Source organism: Falco rusticolus, chromosome 5, assembly GCF_015220075.1.
Source record: "Falco rusticolus isolate bFalRus1 chromosome 5, bFalRus1.pri, whole genome shotgun sequence".
Classification (NCBI taxonomy): Eukaryota; Metazoa; Chordata; class Aves; order Falconiformes; family Falconidae; genus Falco; species Falco rusticolus.
Window position 1 is genome coordinate 37,502,524 of NC_051191.1, and position 11,585 is coordinate 37,514,108.

Genomic DNA, 11,585 nt, shown 5'->3' on the forward strand with positions numbered 1-11,585 from the left:
CATCAGTTAGGAACATACAAATTACCTATGTAATTAATTCAGTTAAGTAAATGATAATGTTTATAAATGATCCAATAAGGTGACACTGCCACCCTAGTCCTTTTAAATGCAGAATTACCATGTTCTCCCCATTAAGAATCAAAGCAGTAGAGAATCAAATACTTAAGAGGCAAAGTTAACAAAGCAACCTAATTCTTTCCATATTGAGATTACCTGAATATTGTAACTCTGGCAAAGAAACCGATGGTTTAGGAGCAAATTAGTGAAATGAAAGATTTATTTTCTATCTTCTACAAGAAGACTATCATCTTGCAGAACATACTTCCACCATCACCACCAGTAAGAATAAAAAATGTCTCAATTCACAAGCATTTCCTCCTATTATTGAGAGGAAAGAGCATATTCTTATGCAATTCTGCATTCTTTTTATGAGCATTTTGTTATGAAGCTAAAATAGTAAATGGTACAGGATGTATTTCTCAGCAAATGCCATGATATTTATTTGCTTAGAATGGGCAGGGATACTGTTATTAAAGGCGTATCATAGGCCTTTACAGAAGTCTCACAAAAAGTTATTTCCTACTCTTGTGTTTTGCAGTTCTACTATAAATACCCAAGGCGAACCAAACAACCCATCCAAACCCCCAAACTCTGCAAATTACATAAAAGGTACTGAAAATTCAGATTTTTTTTCTGGTTTACATAAGTCAAATTTTAAGGTCAAATCAATTTGTTCTTTCATATAGTATGAAAGTCCAGTATTAAAACCATTTTCATTTCCAGAAAAAAATCAATTCTTTTACTGAAAACTTTCCAATCCTTTATTAAGCCTGAAATAAGGTGGTGTATATGGAAGAGCATTATTAACTTCAGTGACAAGTTTCAGCCTTGTTCTAAGCTGAAACTAAGATCAGCACAAAAGCAAGTAGGGATATCATGTAACACAACTAGGATGATGCCAGCAGCATCTGAAAGCCACAGAATTATGAATTTTAAGGCAACACTTAAAATATTAGGGATAGTTTGCTGATTTAAAACTCAAATATCCCTGAAAACATTGACAGCTCTGAACTACACTTATTTTTTTTGTATACCAAAGATGAACAATTTAGGAGTATAAGCATGAAATCTGTGGAAAAAGCCATAAATTCTTTGGTATTTTCCCTGCAACCATAGGCATCACCAGGCGTAGTTCTTAAAACAGGTACTTCTTTCTCGCTAGTGTTGCACCTCATCCTGACACTGGGCAAGTGATACAATGCTAAGACATTTGATCTGGTCCATTCTGTAAGAATGCATTCTGCTTTCTTTTGTTGCTTTCTTCTTCTTACAACCGTCATCCCAAGGAAAGCAGGTCTGTTCCAGCCCTCTAAGAACACAGCACGGGCAGTCACCTGCTTCTACACAGACTTTTGCACCCTCTGCCACCCTCTTTGCAACCTTGCCACTGTTCCTGCATGGGCTGGCTTCTCCTGGACAGGTCACCTCTGCACAAAGCACTCTGTCCCCACTGAAGCCCTGTGACTGCCATGGGTTTGGCTGGGCTGCAGCCAGCAGAGCTGCTCGGTGACTGCTTCCCAGGAACTTGAAAACCCTGTCAGCTTGTTGAGGCATATATTGGGGAAGCAGGCAGGCAGCAGCATAAGTGCATTGGCATTCACATAGCGCAGTCTGCAACCTCACACCCTGCTTGCTAACAGCAGCATAGCTCACCTTGAAGACCCTCTTAGCAAAAACTTAAATATAGCAGTCACTACAGCGAGATCTAATTTATTCCAGAACGTAAAGGAGGCCCTTACTCCAGAACAAATCCCAATGACTTTTCTAACCATTTGTTTTACCCAGAGCTCATCAGGCCACAGACCAGTGAAGCCAGTTAGAACACTAACAGCTGCTGCATCTTTCTACTACCACTAAGTTTCATCAATACAAGCCTGACCGACCAACCCAGGCTGCAGCCCAAAGAGACTCATTTGGAAATGTTACATAAGAAATGAGCTGCTGGCTTGGCTGCTTCTTTTTTGTTTAGCCACACAAATTAAAAAGTGTGGTCATGCGTAAGTTAATCGATAGCAGAAAACAGCTATCTCTACTTCTTACGCTGGATGGCCTATTTATTGCTCTCATTTTAAAAAGCAGCAATAAAAAGGCCACAAAACAGAAGATGTGTCAGACAAGTGAAGGATGGTGACTGGCTGGAGAGTGAGCCAAGGTGTGACATACACCAGTGCGTGTTTCCCAGAACCCAAGTATAAAATTGGCAAAAGTTACATATAAACCTCAAGCCAGCAATATACATTAAGACTTAGCATAATGCAATAGAGTAAAGTCCTGGACTCAGCAAAGTAAACTTTAAAAAAAGGAGGCTACTGAGCGGTATGAAGTAGATGAAAAGGTATTCTCTTTCAAGAGAGCACTGTAAGAAAATAAGAACAAATAGAAAATCTCTTGACTGCCACCAAGGATGTCATACCCATTATTTAACTGCTTCTAGAGAAACAGGACATTTGGATATAGCAGTCACCCTTTCAAAAATTATGGAACAATTGTCCCAGGATTTGCCAGTTCAACATTTTGAATTTCCAGTATCCTTTTTTACTTAATATTTGTAACAGTATTGTGAAATACTTCCTCCCAATTTACAAGCTAAAAATAAAACAAACACAAATAACACATCCTCTGGAATGTCTCCAAGCTGTGCATTTAACAACTCTGTCATAGTACCCAAAACAGACATTTGTCGATGTTACCTAAAATTCCCTGTTAAGTTAAAAAAAAAAGAAAAAAAAAGCAGCACCTGCAGGAGGTGACCATTTATACGCTACAAAAGTAAAGAAGCTGCAAGCTGTTACACTGTGGACTTATGCCTAATATGCATTAAGTGTATGCCCATCACAACTGCTTTTCACAGCCATTTCATATCCTGACAGCTTACCCTGAGGTTTGAGATCATTACGACGCCAACCCCACGCAAGCCTTATGTAATACTGTCTGTAACTTTTTTCAGCAATGAAGAATTACTTTATTCTACAGCATGTTGTTCTTCAGCCATTTAAAAAAATGTTGAAATAGGGGGGAAAGGGACTGCTCAATCCAAAGGCCAGTTAATTGAGATGGAATGTCTCCTGGTATTCACATCTGACCTTAAGATCTTTCAGGATTTCACTGGTCTCCCTGGTGATAGTTGCTATGAGCACTTTCAGTGTGTTTCATGAGAAATACTTAAAAAGAAATTTTTAGTGCTTTCACACAGTCCTTCTAACCTTCACTGTATTAACGTTTATCAATGTTGTTACCCCTAAAAAATAAGTTGCAAAATTCTTCTCATTTTTATTTTAATTCCCTTGGGGATCCAAGCCCAAGCACCAGATGGGGTTTGCCTCTGCCTGCCACAATGAGCTATTTTAAAACCTTCCAAGATGAAAAGTTTTTTTCAAAGCTTGCTCTCCAAGGAATGAGCTTGAGAAGGTGAAGGTGCCTTGTCCCTCTAAAAGGCTCAAACCAGGTCAAACACATCAAGGTGTGATGCTAACTAAATGAAAGCCATGGGGCTATGTTCATTAGCTTCAAACATTGGGCCCTAAGAATCTCACTGCATTTCATGCATCTGAACAAGTTGAGTTACACTGTTTGAGAGGCCAATATAAACCATATTCAATTCTCTTTCCTTTTTACTAATTTGAAAATACAAGCATTTCGTATGCTTTAAATCATATAAGCCTCCAACCAACAAAATGCTTCTTTATAAACCTTAGAAAGTAAAACTAGCTTGTTCAATACCAAGGTAAGTAAGGTCCTGTTGTCAAAAGTACCACAGCGTGCCTGCTTATGCGTGGTATATTTTGAGCAGTTAAACCTGTTGGCATCACTATAACAGAATCAACCACCATGGTTCAGTATAGCAACTCCTCCTGCCTTTTTGTTTTGTTTTCTGGATATTCCAAAGCAAGTTCAAATTTAGTATTTGAAAAGCACACAAAACCTACATCCATTTTATGCTTCTTTGTGTAGTAGTAAAGAAAAATTACTTGGTTATTAAAAAGAGTCAAAAGTTCCAACCAAATCAAAATTGGCTGGAACATCAGAAACCGCTACTACTTATACAAAGATGAACTTCCAGAGGTCTTGGAAAACATGATAAGGCCATCATCTTCAGAAATCACTACAGCACAATTCCTCTGGCAGCAGTAGAAATGCATCCAGATGTATTAGATGTATTAACCATCTGCTTCAAAGCTTTCTAGCAAAATCAAGTCAAAACCAAATTTTGTATTGAATGGCAAAACTCTAGTTTTTCCTATAAAACATTGCTTTACGCAGACAAGATTTTGATATTTTGTTGGAAGAGAGCCTGAAAGAACAAAACAATTCAAGCTGAAAATACCTGGATTCAAAATGGAATTGTAATTCTCAGGAAGATGTAATTCAAGTGCTTTATACCTTCCACTACCATCTAATGGACAACTTCAACTGGACTACACTGCCTTAAAAAGGAAGACAAAAAAAATCTTATAATTAGAAAATACAGCTGACAAAGGACTTTTGAGGCAAAAGACTTCCATATTACAATTGCCACAGGAAAACAAAATGGCAACTTGAATGTTTTTCCACATTTAATCATTGACTAAAACACAGGGGAAGTCCTGTTCTCAGCTACCTAATGGGAAGGCATTACAGAAGACAGACCATGCTATTCTCAGAGGTGCAGAGTGACAGAGGGAGAGCCAGTAGACACAACTGCATGACAAGAAATTCTTATTAGCTGTAAGGAAAAAGTTTGCTCTGTGATGGTGGTTAAACAAGGGAACAGGTTGCCTAGAGAGGTAGTGGAATCTCCATCCTTGGACATACGCAAATCTCAAGTGGAAATGGCCCTGGGCAACTTCATCTAAGGGGCTGCTTGGAGGGGCTGGTCTAGATGCCCTCCAGATGAGCCTCCCCATCTAAATCATAGCACGATTCTATACAGGCACTGAAAATATAATCTGCATCTTCACCAGCAAAGCAAATGTACATGTTCTTCTTCATGTACATCTACTTCTGAATAATAATTTTGCTACACAATTAGTTAAAGAAAACTTAACTGAACTCTTCTTTGCATTGTACACAGTCCTTTAGACAAGTCAGAAATTTTTTTTCAAATAAACAAAATCATATGCTAAACTCATTTGGAAACAAGAAAAATAATTCTCAAAATAAAAATACTCAATATTGTTGTACATACAATTTGCCTGGATCAGGAAGACATTGAAACCTCCCTAAGAGAATACAAAGAGTTCTGTAAAGAACTGTGTGAAAAACAAAGAGACTGTTAAATATGGTTATTTGATATGCACATTTCTATTATAAAGCAATATTTTCAGACAATTTGTGAACTTTGAGTCAGTGACATTTTTCATAGAACAAGGCTTTCTAGCGTTCCCAATACTTGGTTTTATCCTTGAACTAAATATTCTCTTCTTAGCAAGGAATTAAACACAGCACACATAACTATATCCTATTCATAGGGTACGGAGGCAATTTTTTCAGTTGTCAGTCAGAAGATATTCCCACCTACTTAACACTTCATGAAAAGTTTCTTGAGAAAGAATTTTCCATCAGCTAGTCATTTTAGCCTATGAATTGTAACGCTTCATGCCCACAGGCTGCAGGAACCAAGGTTATCTGTATGAAACTCAACATTGTAAACATTACATAAAAATAGAAGAACAGCCCTAACAACTCAGTCCAAAAGCCTGTGCAGCCCTGTACATTATCTCTAACAAAAGCCAGGGTAAGTGGAGAAACAGGAAATGCAGACTGGCTCCTGTATGTGATTCCAATCTTTGACCACTGGTGGCTGAAGAACTTGCAAGTTGGCAGTTGCTTCCCAAGTTAGAGATCACCACCATTCACACTGGACACTTCTAAGGAGGGCTAATAACTGTCTAATTCCTTCCCAATCCTATGCATCCTCTGTACTCACGATCTCCAGGAAGAATGTGTTCCAGAATGTCACTACTTCAGTCATTCCTAGTCATCTTCTCCATGACCTTCATTATTTTGCTGACTTTAGTCACACACAACTTCCCCTTTCTCTCCCCAGCCATTTCTGCCCAGGCTATATAGAATCACCTTTGCACCAAAGTGGTTCCATACTTCTGACCACCTCCTGTACATTTTTAGTTATGCTACCTTCTTTCTGAGATAAAGAGTTACTACAACCATATACAATGTTATTTATATAGCAGACTCTTTCTGATATGTAGCTTGGAACACTTAAAGACAATGTATTAAACCATACACATGGTTTAATAGGTTAACCCATGGTTTAATCCATATTGTATTATGTATTTGCCCTTTCAGCTGCTCCTTTTAATATGCTTTTGATTGTTTCCTCATTTTTATCTACTTCCTTTCTGAAACATTATAGTGGGAAGTAAGAGGGTTTTTTTAAGGCCTTTTCATTTTTAATGAGAAAACTGAATTAAAATAATTACATTGTCTGTTACAACTCTTCAGTATATAAATTGTGAATGAAGCACCAGGACAAAATCAGATTTTTTCTTGTGGGTTCTCTAAGAAAGTCATTTATACTTGACCATTATTTCTACATCATATCTTTTGTGACTTCTCCTTTGTGTATGTAGAGGTAACTGAAGTCTCTGGTCATTATTGTTTTCTAGCCTCACAGCAATCCTCCTCTTTGTCTGTATCCTGCATCATTAACACCTGTTATCCACCGCGCTGTGTCATAACGGCCAGTATATTGCCAGGATATTTCTATATATTCACTTAATTTCTATCCACATGGACTGAGTCACTTGTTGATACATTTGGCTTATTAATGCTATCCAGTTTCACTTTCCTTAAAGCACAAAGCCATTACCCTAATGGTGTAACCTACTCTTATCATGACATACAAACCAATATTACAACTTCTGGGATACTCACTGTGAATGTATCCTAACCGAAATCCAGACACTCAAATCCATCAGCATTAGCTTTAAGGGTTTGACATTTGGATAGAAGCAGACTGGGTCTTGGTTTGATTAACCTGGTTTTACGTGCTCTGTTTAAAGGAGACTGTGAGTTAGAAAGAAACTTTGCAGTTTGATACAACTGGTAACTCTCCTATCTGTTCTTCCCAGATAATCTTTTTATACTTTTTAGTGTAGAAGAGACATCATACCAAAGTGTGTATTTGTTTGCATTGATTTATTTTTCCAAATCTTTAGGTTGGGAGGGGAAGCAAGAGTTATTTGTTCTAACACAGTATCATGCAAATGTAGTTCTGCTGCTTCCCAGTGCCAGGACAAAGATGTTTGCCTTCCACTGTGAAACAGAAGGGAGTTTGCAGGGGCTGTATCTGAGGCTCAGAAACAGCTCCCTGAACTGAGATACACACACTTCAGACATTCACTTCAAAAGAGGATTCAAACTTCTAACTCTTCCTTGAAAGAAAGACAGGCAAAAGAAAATGATATTCAAAAGTCTATTGTTAAGATTGGTCACCAAGCATGACACAGTCTAGGTTGAAGTTCTGTCTGAAAGAAATGAGAGCAAGGCTGTCCCAAAAATTGAGGTGTGGACTATCCTGAGAAGCTTCACTTTATCTGAAAGCCAGACAAAAAGAATCCAAGGCTAGAAGACGTTAAAAGCTGCTATAGGTCAATATATGAAAAGTAACCCAATGTGATATTGAAAGAGCTTCTGTGACTTCTGTTCTTCAAAGTTACTTAAATATTGCTGCAGCTGTTTAGTTAATGTAGCAAAAAATCACAGATTATGAATCAAAATGAACACTTGTGTAACGATAGTGTATTTTCTTCCCTGGATACCTTTAATTTTTTGGCTAGAGTAGCAGTGCTTTAGGTATTATTCCTCCACTAGGGAAAACCTTCCGGAGAAACAAGTGTTAAGTTCTATAGTTTGTAGGCATTCCTGTACCCAGATACCTGGTAGCCATGGCAGGAGGTGCAGCTGGGCATACAACTGGAAGTTGCTTGTAATTACCATCTACTGAAACGCAGGTGTCTTTCCCCAGCACATGATGGGAGAGCCTTAGTTAACATTTCGGTGGTGTCAGCAGGGAAATTGTTCCCCCTGGGATAGAAGAAACCACAGCATGATCTGTCATGACTAATTGCGGTCTGCAACCTAGCCTCCACCTGGTCCAGAAAAGAAAGTAAAAGGTGCAGGCTGTGGACGCTGGGGATTACTTTGATAAAATTACACAGAGCACTTATAGAAGAAAGTTTTGCATCTCTCTTAAATAAGCAATCTACCAGAAGATGCAGTCCTCCCTGAATATATATTATGATTTTGTCTTCTCCAGGGAGCCCACAGGTACTTTGTGACTCCAGCTTGCCAAAGATGTTTAGGCACCTGACAGGCATCAGCTCTCTGAAGAGGCACAGGGAACACTTCACTCCATGTCACTGCTTCAAAATAACATCATCAATCTGACCAGACAGCCAAATCTGGTAAGATCTGTGACCAGCTGCACCTGCTGTCTGTTACTTACCAAAGTGTGTGTGTGTGGAAGACCTTGCAGAATATACTGGGGTAATTCCAATGGTTAAACTGGAAATTGGTAAAAGATGATGATCCTATCTACTTAAACCAAAACTAGTGACTCTAGGGAGATTAGCAATTGTTTTAATTGCTAACAGCAATAAAGTCTCAGTACAAGTGCAACAAAAATACAAAGTATTAACCCAAATAAGTCCTGAAATCCTTATTAGGTACTTCCACCTCAAAGGTTTGTTCAGCAGTGCAACTTCTCCTATTCTGCATGTGCACAACACACAAGTTATGGTGGATACACAAAATGATTCCTCTCTCCTTGCTTCATCTATTATTCTACAAATATTCTCCAGTTTTAACTCTGGCAATATATCCTTACTACTCCCTATACACTAATACAGGGATATTTTCTTGTCTTCCATTTATCATATGTAAGTACCTGCACAAAACACAAATGCAGTTGCTAGTAGACCGACATGTTTATTGATGAATCTTTCTGTTTACAGACAACATGAAACAATCATTGCCACTGAAAAGTAACAGCAATTATTTTATATTTTCAAACTGAAAAGGCTTAAAGTGACATTTAGAATATTTACTGTCTTCTTTCCACTGTGTCTGTTCTATTGATAAGTGTTTCTTTCCTTTGCAGATAACTGTGCTAGTGCACCTTTCCCAGATGGGCAAGAGTGATAAACTGTTTAACAAGCAAGCAAACAAGTCACTGTCAGACTGGCTTCTTGGGCTTCCACCCAAATTTCTTTTGTCTTCAAACAAGTGAGGGAAAAAATACAAAGAAAGGTGAACTGGAATAATCTTCAGTATCTGCCATTCAGCATCTTCACAGCAAGCACTAAACACTATCGCTCAGTAACAGTCTGTCTGATACCCAGAAAGGTCAGCAAACCTCCCACCTTCCCCTTCACAGCCTTCGGGCATGCAGCCTTCAGCATGCATCCAGACAAATAGTGTCAGGAAAGTGCTGATACAGCAGGCTTACAGTACGATTCTCAAGTACACTAGATATTTTTTTTTTTAACTGGTTTTCTGGGTTACCACAAACATAGTCAAAGACCACCATATGTTTAAAATGGCATCCTCATACTATATATCTCACAGATATATATATACACACAAAAGTATGTATGTATTTAAATTAGGTATCAAAAGGAAGTGTGGTTACTGTCTCTGGGCAACCAAAATGCCACACAGGAAGGCCATCATGTTAAAATGCAACCCAATGTTTCACTGACAACCTGCAGATGCAAAGCTATTCTTTGCAACTCATTCATTAAGCAGCAATGAAAGAAAGACCAATGACCAGGGTAATGGGCACTGAGGTCTCACTGACATAAATTTAGCGCATGTGGTAAGCAATATATAGTACAATTTCCCTCTAAGTCAGTAGGATAAACAGGCCTGCACTTGCTGTGTAGCTTTAGATATCTCCCTTTTGGTTTTATCAACTTTGGAACCTTATCAGACTATTGCTAATGGCAAATTGTCACTTTAAAACTACTTTTACTTCCTTAAAGGCAGCATGATAGTTATGCTCTGTACCTATCTTCGTACATAGCTACAAAAAATTACACTCAAGTCAAATTGTAATTCAGATAAGAGTATGCCAAGCTGTGCCTACCATTGCTTGCAGAATTTCAAAAGAATTGTCAGGCAGAAGCCCAGGAGCCATAAATTGAAACACAGGCTGCTTGTGTCCTCTTAGCTAAGTTTTAGTTAAATTGAAAGGTTCAGAAAAACACATTATAAATGCACTAGGTGTTTTCCTACACACCAGGTAAAACGTGTTACTGGAATTAAGCTGCATTACTATGCTGACTGGCAAGTAAAAGAATCTGTAGGCTGAGATAAGCAGTGCACAGCAGACCCATATATACTGGATTTTAGTTTTGGTTGTGCTGTGCAAATTCATAAATATTCTTCAGAAGAGGAAATTAACCTGATGAATAGAAGTGTGGTTCCTTTGGGGACCAGAGAAACAGGAAGCATGCAAATGATGCCACAACTAGGAAGGCCTTTGTAAGAGCCAAGAAAACTCTATTCCTCTCAATGAAGTACTTCTAGGACTTACCCCCAGCTGCCAAAGTATTCCTGCTGGATCAACACACGTACAGTCTTGCTCAAACTGAACAACATATGCGACTATCCTCACCCAGAGTACAGCATGCAGTACGATATGAAAACCAAAGGTGAACAATACTTCCTTTTAGGTAAAAAGATAGAAGACATTATTACTTTGATTTATGTATGTTATGCTGCAAGATACACAGTATTTTTAAGTTGTTGACACTTCAAAAACTTGTGATACCTTGTGTTCTGAGTAAAATATATTTTTAAAAGCTATGCTACTTTTTCTTTACGCAACTCAATAGGTTTTATAGCAAACTCAAAACAAAACAGATCAAGTTCCCTCTTTAACTACCCAGTTCCAGTAGTAAGTAGGTTTGTTCAAACAGTTATCCAAGGAGAAGCTGGGGGTGTAGGGAGAGATAGGGAGAGGAAAAACCCCACACATTTTGTTTAGAAGTGCCTTTACATTCTGCCTTATTTAACAGATCATCATTGAGTGGAAATGTTCTGATCTACAAGTTCTATTTGGTTCTGCAAACTGTTTACATACCCATCTGTTTGTAGTGGCTCCAGGGCACTGTTCTGTTCTTTCAAGATAAATACACAACCAAAATATATGTGAAGTGGCACAGAAGGAAGTCCTCATGTAAAACATACACAAAAATTCCTTAATAGTTTGCCTCTTATGATTTTACTTTGAGATTAAAATATTTAATCAAGACATAACAAGAGCCAAGTATCCTCTCAGTAATATACAAATGGAAATCCTGACTTAAGTAAAAACTGAACTGCAGAGCCATTGTATAGAAACAGCTGATGTGCTAGGTTGGTACGCATAACATGAAAACATGTCAAGTGGGACCATGCTAAAAAGCAGGTCAAGTCCATCCATGTAGATCTTTTGCATATACCATTCTTTGGCTCTCATGACACTGAGAGACTGCAGGACCGGGCTATGAATACTTTGGAAGAAAATGAAGTACAAAGAC

The 11,585-nt window shown here is 38.2% G+C and overlaps 1 protein-coding gene across 2 annotated transcripts in view; it reads right to left on the reverse strand.

The window, feature by feature from the left end:
- SRGAP1 (SLIT-ROBO Rho GTPase activating protein 1) overlaps positions 1-11,585 on the reverse strand; it is a 150,424-nt gene that overhangs the window by 107,036 nt on the left and 31,803 nt on the right. The gene's annotated exons all lie outside the window — the stretch shown is intronic.